The sequence below is a fragment of the Acanthopagrus latus genome, chromosome 6 (genome assembly GCF_904848185.1).
Source record: "Acanthopagrus latus isolate v.2019 chromosome 6, fAcaLat1.1, whole genome shotgun sequence".
NCBI lineage: Eukaryota > Metazoa > Chordata > Actinopteri > Spariformes > Sparidae > Acanthopagrus > Acanthopagrus latus.
The window spans coordinates 19,138,509-19,147,686 of NC_051044.1; positions in this window are offsets into that span (position 1 = coordinate 19,138,509).

Genomic DNA, 9,178 nt, shown 5'->3' on the forward strand with positions numbered 1-9,178 from the left:
GACCCACCAATGAAGTGTGTCCATTCAGTAAGAAAACAGTACTTCATATTGCAGCCATTTTGTAACAAAAATGAAAAAAAAAAAAAAAAAAAAAAAAAAAGTCATTTAAAGTAATTACTTTATCACTCCTCTTGTTTCATCTGCTCCTTCTGATGGAGCCACACAGGAAACTGCTCATTTTGGCCAAGCACGAGAGCCTCTTTAACGCCGTTTGAGCAACTTAACAAAACGTCTGGGCGGTCTTGGTTCGGTTTGACACATTATGGATGTCAAGGACAAACTGCAAGAAGTCTAAAAGCAGAATAAATGATCAAAAACATCGCGTGACGGGGAGGCAGAGCAAGGCGAGGGCTTCTAGTTCAACAGAGAGACGTCACTTAACAAAGATGGAAGATTAAATACATTTTTGTAAGTCTTTGTCCAACTACGAGAGGCTGCGAACAGAAAAATGTAAATATATTCAAAACAGCTACTCTATTATTTATATGATCTAAATAAAAATAGGCTTGACCAACTCTTTAAAAAGAGGCACGGCGTGAATAACATCTGAACCATTTGTTCCATTAACAATGCATTTTTAAGAGAGAGAGCGAGAAAAAAAAACAAAATATGGTTTCTTCCATCTTTTCTTCCCTGGTAAAAAGTTGTTTTGTTCTCAATATGGAAGGTTTTTCCTCACTCGAATGGAGGAACTGAAGGCAGAGGCTGTCGCTCACTGTACAAGACTGTAAAGCCCAGAGGCATGATTGTGATTTTGGCCTCTATAAATAAAACAGATTTTTTTTTTTTTTTTTATCATTTCATCATTTATATAATCACTGGATTATAATCTTCAACAATATAAGAATAGCAAAGTCAAACACGGCGCTATCAGGGTTTAAAGATCTTAACCCCTCCCCTTTACTTTGACAATGTTGTACAGTCTTTGTACTTTTTTTCTCCCTCGAAAGGAACAATTATGGAGCAGGCAATGCTGATAACACCTAAGGAATTTGAGGCATGCACAAACAGCCCTTCCCCCCATCCGCCTCGCTCTCTCTCCCCTTCCCCCTGCCCTCATCCCCGTCTCTCCCTCCCTCCCACTCCATCACCAGGCTTTCCTTCTGCCTCTTTACGCTCAAAATCTGTTGCTCAGATTACTTCCAGCTGGAACGCAGAGTAAATAGCCCACTCAAGAAATTCTTGAAAACTAATTAACAAAGAAGAGAAGATAAAAGACTAGCAAAAAAGTCAGAGGAAAGAGGAGTTTTTTCCTTCGATCAGGCTCAGCAGAACTTTGTGAGAATTGTTGCTGTGATGCTCTGACGTCCTGCCAGAATTTGAGCACCTTTTAAGACAAAAGCCCTGTTCCTGTGTGACAGCCTGATAACCATAGCCTGGGATGGGCGTGTTCGACAGGTTACATGCGCTTGAACTTGAATAACTTTTTTTAAAGACGGAGACCTAGTAGATAGAAAGATTCTTTTAAAAAGAAAGGAAAGGAAAAAAGTGGTTGGAAACAGTCTTACTCAAATTAATTTTGATGTATCTGTCCTTATTTTGTGAAACAAACTGACCTTAAAGGTTAGGTTAAAGTTAAATTATTAATTCACTGCATGAGATGTTGAATTATCCGTGAAAACAAATGTAATACAAAACCAGTTCACTGACCTTATTATGCTTTGTGAAGCCACAATTCCACCCATTATTTTGCATTAATAATTTTGAATAATCACAGGTAGTTTTTAATTTTAATTTAAAGGTGCACTAAGAAATTCAAACTCATAAATGTTTACAATGTTAATGATGATTAATGACATAATAAACAAGTAAAACAGTATGAACTTGTGTGATAACATTGGTTTGTTGAAAATTAAATAATTACGATTTTTGTCCTCTTCCCTAGGACCACATAGTATAAATAGATGTTGAAATAAATGGCAATTTTTCACAGGGCTATACTATGTTGTGTTTTCTGTGCACAAATCAGCTTTTGTTGCCAACTCTTCAAAAATATAATCAACTCATGATTCTTGTGTCTTTGTTGATTGTGTTGCGATAAACTTTATAAAAGTAGGCTCTGTAGGTTCAGCCCTAATTTAAAGGTAGCATATGCCAAGGATGGATTAAAGGGTTAAAGGTGGAGGGGGTTTTGGCAGTCCGGGGTCCGATGCCTGTCTATGCCGAGGGCCCCCGAACCTCAACCCCACTGCTTTTGTTTGGCTTGAATTGGAGCTGTTGATAAAAAGAAGATGAAAGTCACGGGATGGAGGTTGATATCCTTACATAAGTTTAAATACTTTGATAAATGCAAAACAAATGTGAAATAAAGTATAACTGTTGCTGAGAGGACATACATTTATAACTCACCCGAAACGCAGCACATTCTTATCATCATCATTATGAGATGATGATGGGAAACATACACATGCTGACATTTATTTGTTTTCTTTTTATATGCATTCCCCTCAAGCCTTCCTCACCAAAACTTCCTCTTTCAGACTCTCCCTCAGAAAACACATTCCCACCGCAGGGAATGCCTGACTGATTGTCTGGCGTGTGATGGGTGTGTGTGTGTGTGTGTGTGTGTGTGTGTGTGTGTGTGTGTGGTCCATTCAACGGATGCGTAAAAGTAACTTCTCTCACGTGAGGCGAGCACACACATCCATCGGTTTGTGTGTACTGTCCAACACACATAACTTTGGTGTTTTCTAATTTTTACTACAGCACAGAGATGGAAATACACCAAAACATCCTGCCCCTGTTGAGCAATAGCACAATTACAAGTGTACTTTTTATGAGTTCAGTGTGTGTGTTTTATTGTGAAGCGTGTGTTCATTACCCTGAAAAAAAAATTTAATTTGAAAATTCACCTTATTATTTTCGACACTAACCACTCGGGGAAATCCAAGCTATTGTTGCTGGGTGAATAGTTTATGTCAGTTGATATCTTTCAGGGATAAACACAAATAAAATCCGGTAAGAGTGTTTATTTTCGGCTTTTTTTTATACTTCCAACCTTAACTAATGTGTGCTGCCTTTAAAAAAAAATTCTATGTTTTAAATCCAACCCTTTCCCTTTTCCTTCCATTTTCCCCGCCTGTGTGTGTGTGTTCAGCCCCCGTTTGTTGTCTTTCTCCCTCTGTTAGCGAGTCTGACCTTGAACCCCACACTGACAGTCTCAATGACCGAGCCCCTCGCTCGCACATGAACTCCCTGAACCCTTTCCACGCCATTCACATCCACTTTCCTCCACACAGGCTCCCCTTCCTCCTAAACAACAGCTCATTTTGATGACAGAGGTTCACCCCCCACGGCACTGATGCCGTTGTGTGTGTCTGTGTGTGGGGTGGGTGTGCTGGCTGTTAATGCAGGCAAAGGGTGGAAGGGTGGTATTTCCTCAACATGTGCTGTTGTCCTTAAATAGACCGCGTATGGGTGGTAGTCGTAGCTGTTTTGTTGTATTTTTATCCTGAAGTTTTGAATAAAGATTCGCTTTCGTTTCAGATTTACTTTTTTTGATAGGAACATCAGAATAAATAGAAGACATGCTTAACCACAGAACTGGACCAGATGAGCCGTCTGTTTTTTTATGGAATGAGGTGGTGATAAATTAAACAGGAAATAAAAAATCAGGCGGTGCACCATCTCCTTTATCCCCAATACACACCATTAGGCAGCTCAGCAAACCTACACACACACACACACACACACACACACACACATTTACAAGCGCGTATAGGCACACACTCGCGCAAACACACTGACAAACACGCTGCTTTCTTTACCCTCGAGGTAATAAGGCCAGAACACTTGGGATGGCGGGGGCTGGGTTACGTAGCAACGAGCCTGTTGACGTCCAAACAATGTTGGTGTCGTCAAAGTGGCTGCTTGTGCCAGACTGAGGTTCTGCTGAGTGCAACAATGTCACTGGTGTGCTCCTCGACGCAGACGGAGGAACAGCCCACAGACAGGCCGCCACGCTGAATGAAACAGACACCGACACAAAGCATCTGCAGCTAATTCGCAGAAATACTGTTCACACTGCTGTGTTTGTTGTTTTACAGCCCATGGAGAGGGCCTCGCAGCGCTCCGGAGTAAATGAGCAGTCTGAGGAGAAAGATTTGGGCAAATTTGGGCAATTTCTGCGACCGGTTTAGATCTTTTATGAAAGCTAATAACGGAGCCAGAGACGTGAACTTTTTACCCAAAATTACAGCCTGTGTTTCTTTGAAGAAAATCTGGACGGATGATGTTCAGCGTTGCTTTTTTGCAGGATTCATTAATCTTCCACATTATAAACTGTTCGTTTGCATTTGTTTTTAGCTTTAGGGGAAACTTTAGCTTTGAGGATTGGCAGTGCTCTCCAGCCCAGCTCAGCTCCTTCACTCGAACAACACATTCTGTGGAAAAGTCCGCTCTGCCCACCAGCTGCATAGACATCAAAGTGGACTGTGAGACTGTGGTCATCTGTCCCAACAGCCTCCCTGCTTATACACAAGTCGCATTTGGTGTCACCGTCGAACGTGGAACATGTTGGTGCTCCCTTGTGTGCACGCCGGGAAAATTATGATTCAGGCTGTTTTCTTACAGGACTTTTACATACTGCACCAAACATAATAAAATTAGAAATCCCCTTTAATTCAATCAGGTCTCATCCAATATCAAATAAAACATTTGCAACCTGCACTAAGGGTTACTACCAGCCACCTATTTTTTTCATCAAGATCCATGAGTAGTTCCCTGAGAAATTCATGAAAGTGTCAAACCAATCTCGCACTGGGCCCTGCAGAGTTTGGAGAAGGAATTCAAACTCTGAATTTTAATATTACATAACTGAATAAACAAGCTGATCTCAGAGGAAAATAGGGTCCCCGGAACACTGTTTGAAGGGTCTGGAAAATATAAACAAAGTGGAAAAAATGGTGTTGTCCTCCAAAGACAGTTTGTTGAGACATAAAAAAATCAGTCAGTGAAGATCTTTCTCCTCTGATTAAAATGTTTTTTTTCCCCCCCAGGTTACAGTGGTCAGCTTCAAAGAAAGTGAGAAAACAAATCCTGGATCCGTCCTTTTATCCAGATCCGGCAGTTAATGGGGTCTATTCTGGGTGGAGAACCGTCCTCCGTCCAAGTTTCCAAGGAAATCTGCTTGGTAGTTTTTGTGTAATCCTGCTGACAAACCAGCGAACCAATGTACAGGGGAACAAACATAACCTCCTTGGCTGAGGTAATTACATTTTGTGCTATTCACAGTGAGCAGTCCATGCCACATAAGGTGAGCATGGTTGCATAGTTCTAGTTACCCCCAGATATACAGATTAGATATACGGAGTGGCAGAGGTGCTTCATTGCGTATATTTACTACCCGTTGCTTTGTAGTGTAACCAGTGGTGATTATTTCGAATGCCTCTGCATTTCAGGCATCAGGTTTCAGCTGCCATCTGTGTTGGGACTCATCTCCCAGCCAATCACTGGCAACAGGAGAAAGTGAAAAGGCATTTAAATATAGCAGAAGAAGATAAGAAGCCACAGTCCCCGACCAGGCAAGCGTGGATAAGATGTGAGAGGTAGCTTCAGGACAACGCTCATTCACACTCTGCTGGCAAATGTTTAGGTTTAGTACCGTGTGTGTGTGTGTGTGTGTGTGTGTGTGTGTGTGTGTGTGTGTGTGTGTGTGTGTGTGTGTGTGTGTCTGCTGTTTAACAGCCTTCGTCTGTGACCTTCAGAGGAAACTGCAGGGAGGGCAGCGTCAGTGTGGGCACCAGATGCAGCGGTCCTGCTGCATTACACCACGACCAGCCGACATCACTGGATCATGCAGATGTTTATTTTAGACCATTTACAAGACTTTATCTGTGTAACAGGCTGTGCTTCGCTTAAGGTTCCCTTTGACTAAACCCTAAAGCCAAAGTGTTTTCCCTCTGTCCGATCTTGTGTCTCCTGCGCGAGACTGCTTGCATCAGAGTTGCGCTGCATAATTATTCACATCTAACTAATGAAGGGAATGGTGACTTAAATGGGAGGAAAGCGGTAAGTTGCATCATCAGAAGTGTAAGCCCCAAAACAAATCATATGTTTGACTTTTTATTGGCATCTATTCCACTGCATTAGGTTGGATGAGGTAAAATCTCAGAGAAAAGTGGACACCAAGTCTGAGCAACAGACATTTATTTGCATTAAAGTTGCATCATGTGAGACTGGCCACCCATCAAATTCATACTCCAAACAAATGGGGGCAGAATATCATCAAACAGACCGCTAACTGCTGATAACTGTAGCTGCTATTGGCTAGTAAGCTGCTGGCTAAGCAAGCAGTCAAATTAGCACACTCAGAGTACCAGGTTAATGTTTTTGTTGTTGTTTACTATTGGACTATTACCTCTTGAGGTACAAACTGACGATGTCCAAGCTGGTTGGTACATTAACGTGAGTAGATTCCTCAGCAATGCAAGACGAAGGCGTCAAAACTGTTATTTCGTCACATTCTGATGATGATTTTAGCTCATTTTTAAACATATATATTGCCCCCTTATTTATTTAACAAATCCAGTTACTAGTTATTTTGCAGATTGCATGCTGATCAAGGAGAAAAAACCCCACAGATAATGAGAAAAAAAGAATACATGCAAATATATGTCTAATTTAACTTTTCTCCTGTAGTTTTGATACTAAATTACATTCTGTATCCGGTACTTTACTTTGACTTTCACTCGAGTAATATCCCTTTAAGGGCGACTTTCATTTTTGCCAAAGTAATATTTTGATACAATACCTTGACTATACAATATGACTTTTTACAACACTGGTAACACCTTTATAATTGAAGAGCATTCGGCCTCTCAATAGATAGAAACTGAAAATATAGGCTGTGATTACAGACATCACAGATGTCAACCAGCTGCATCATCTGCAGGCCAGTTGGCTTGTCACATGGTCGGCAGTCATGACGCAAACAAGGAGTTGACCTAGTCTCCACAACGCTTTCTCCACACATGACTAAAATGGCTCAACACTTAAAGACCTCTCTCTGATCACAAAACATTGAGCTCCATGTGTCTTTTGCTGCGAGCTATATTGTCATTTTAAAGGCACTGATGAGGTAATGACAGAAAGAGAAGTGGTCACGGTTAGGGAGAGCCTTGGTAACATAATGACGCTATTTCTCCTCTCTGAGCCAGTGTGAAGGTTGAGTAAGTCTGGGACACTCATCTCATCTTTTCAATTATAAAGGTGCTTTCTCATTGACATTAATTTCAGAAACATAATGTGTGATATCTTTCTTTGCAGCAATTTACTCGAAAAACGGGGCAAAATCCAGAAATGTTATGATCGGATACCTCAGAGATTTAATGAGAACCGTTTCTGATGCTCAGTCTGAATTTTGTTACTATGCAGCACATCAGGTCACATATGGACTCAATATACTTCATGGAGACTTATGTTATACAAAGATACCTGATACATCTATATGTTTGTCATGTATGTGGTCCATAAATGACCTAATTTCTATAGTATCTGGGATGACATGAACATATCTCTGAACATCTGAATCTAAGATTCTCATGATGGGAGAGTCTCCTGATGGATATCATCATATTTGGGTCATATCTGGCATCACTCAGGCAACAAAATCTCTGGATTCTTCCGAGTTTTAGCCGCAGGGTGCCGACGAGCAGATTCTATACGCTGACTATTTTTGTGATGTAGATACTGGCAGTCCAGAGCGAGTTCTGTGGCAAAATTAGATTCAATTAAAGGGGAATTTAAAGCATTCTGAGGAACGTTCATAAATCTGGTTTTATAGCACAGATAAAGCCGCACGACATGAACGGGTCAAACGAGAAAGCAGAGATCGGTGATGTCATCTTCGTATTTGGAAGTGCTCCATATGCAATAAAGAGCAGCTTTAATTAAACCAACTGTCTGAACTTTTAATAATATAGATTTATAGGTGAATTGTAATCACACACGATTCCCGCTCAGAGCGGGATATTGTTTGTAGAGCACATATCTACAACGAGGTTTAAAGAGTGCTTAGCAATCAATACAAACAAACAGAGAGGGAAGGTTATGCAAGCAAAGATCAGGACAGCGGCAACAACAAAGAGGATAAACACGGATCTGGTTGGGTTGAAAGGTGGTGGAATTTTTATACTCTGACTATCACAGAAAATGTGTCTGAATGCTGTCATCAGCATCTTTAGCACAGTAGGTTCAACATTACTGAAGAGGAGGACTCAGAACAAAGTGTTCAATGACACTAAATTGTTCATTTGTAGTTTTAATAGTTGTTTTAAACCTTTAGGAAGTAATTCACCATCAGATTGTTTTATTACTGTGAATTTCATTATTTTTTATGGGATCCTTCTCAAGCTCAGCTGGTTTGAATAAAGTTCAAAACATGTCCACTAACTCCTGAGTCCGTTTCTGAATAAGCTATCCCTGTAAACAATTACAGTATGTCAAGGATAGTTTATCCTTTCCTATCACATAGATATATTGGCTGTGGTTTAAGGTTTTTGTTGAGAAGCTTGCTTGCAAATAAAACTAAAAGGGATTTCTTCTCTGAAGAAAGGTTGCCACAAAGTTTCTCACTTGTAAGATCTGGAAGAAGTGAAAATTGTCTAAAAACAAGTGTTTTAATATCTCATTAAAGTGCTTCATTAATAGACTAGACTTTGGCTAGAAATTAGATACGTACACTTGTTAAGATGTGATGGGTGTTTTTGCTGTCTTAAAGGATAAGTTCACCCAAAATTAAAAATTCCAGCACCGTCATTGCCTCGTGTCGATGGAGAGTCAGGTCAAGTTATAGTCCATGAAACATTTATGGGGCTTCGCAGCAAAATGGTGCTCCAGCATTCTCCTGAACGACGGAAGTAGATCTATCAAGAAACAAAAAAAGATTAAATAGCTCTATATAGCTCGTCTAGAAAAGTCCAAGTGTTTGGGAGCCCTGAGACAGAGCTCATGCACCCACTTTAGATGGGGCATGTTCTTTTAGCATTTGGGTTTTTTTTAGATAAACGTTGTGTCTCTGAGAATGCTGCAACTCTGTTTTGTTGGGAAGCTTAGAAAATGTGTTGTGGACCACAAAAATACACCTGACTGCCCATCAGCATGAAGGTGAGCAGATCCTTTTTATATCTGGATGAACTTATCCTTTAAGATGGCATTTAAAGCCCAGCTCTGGTGAAGC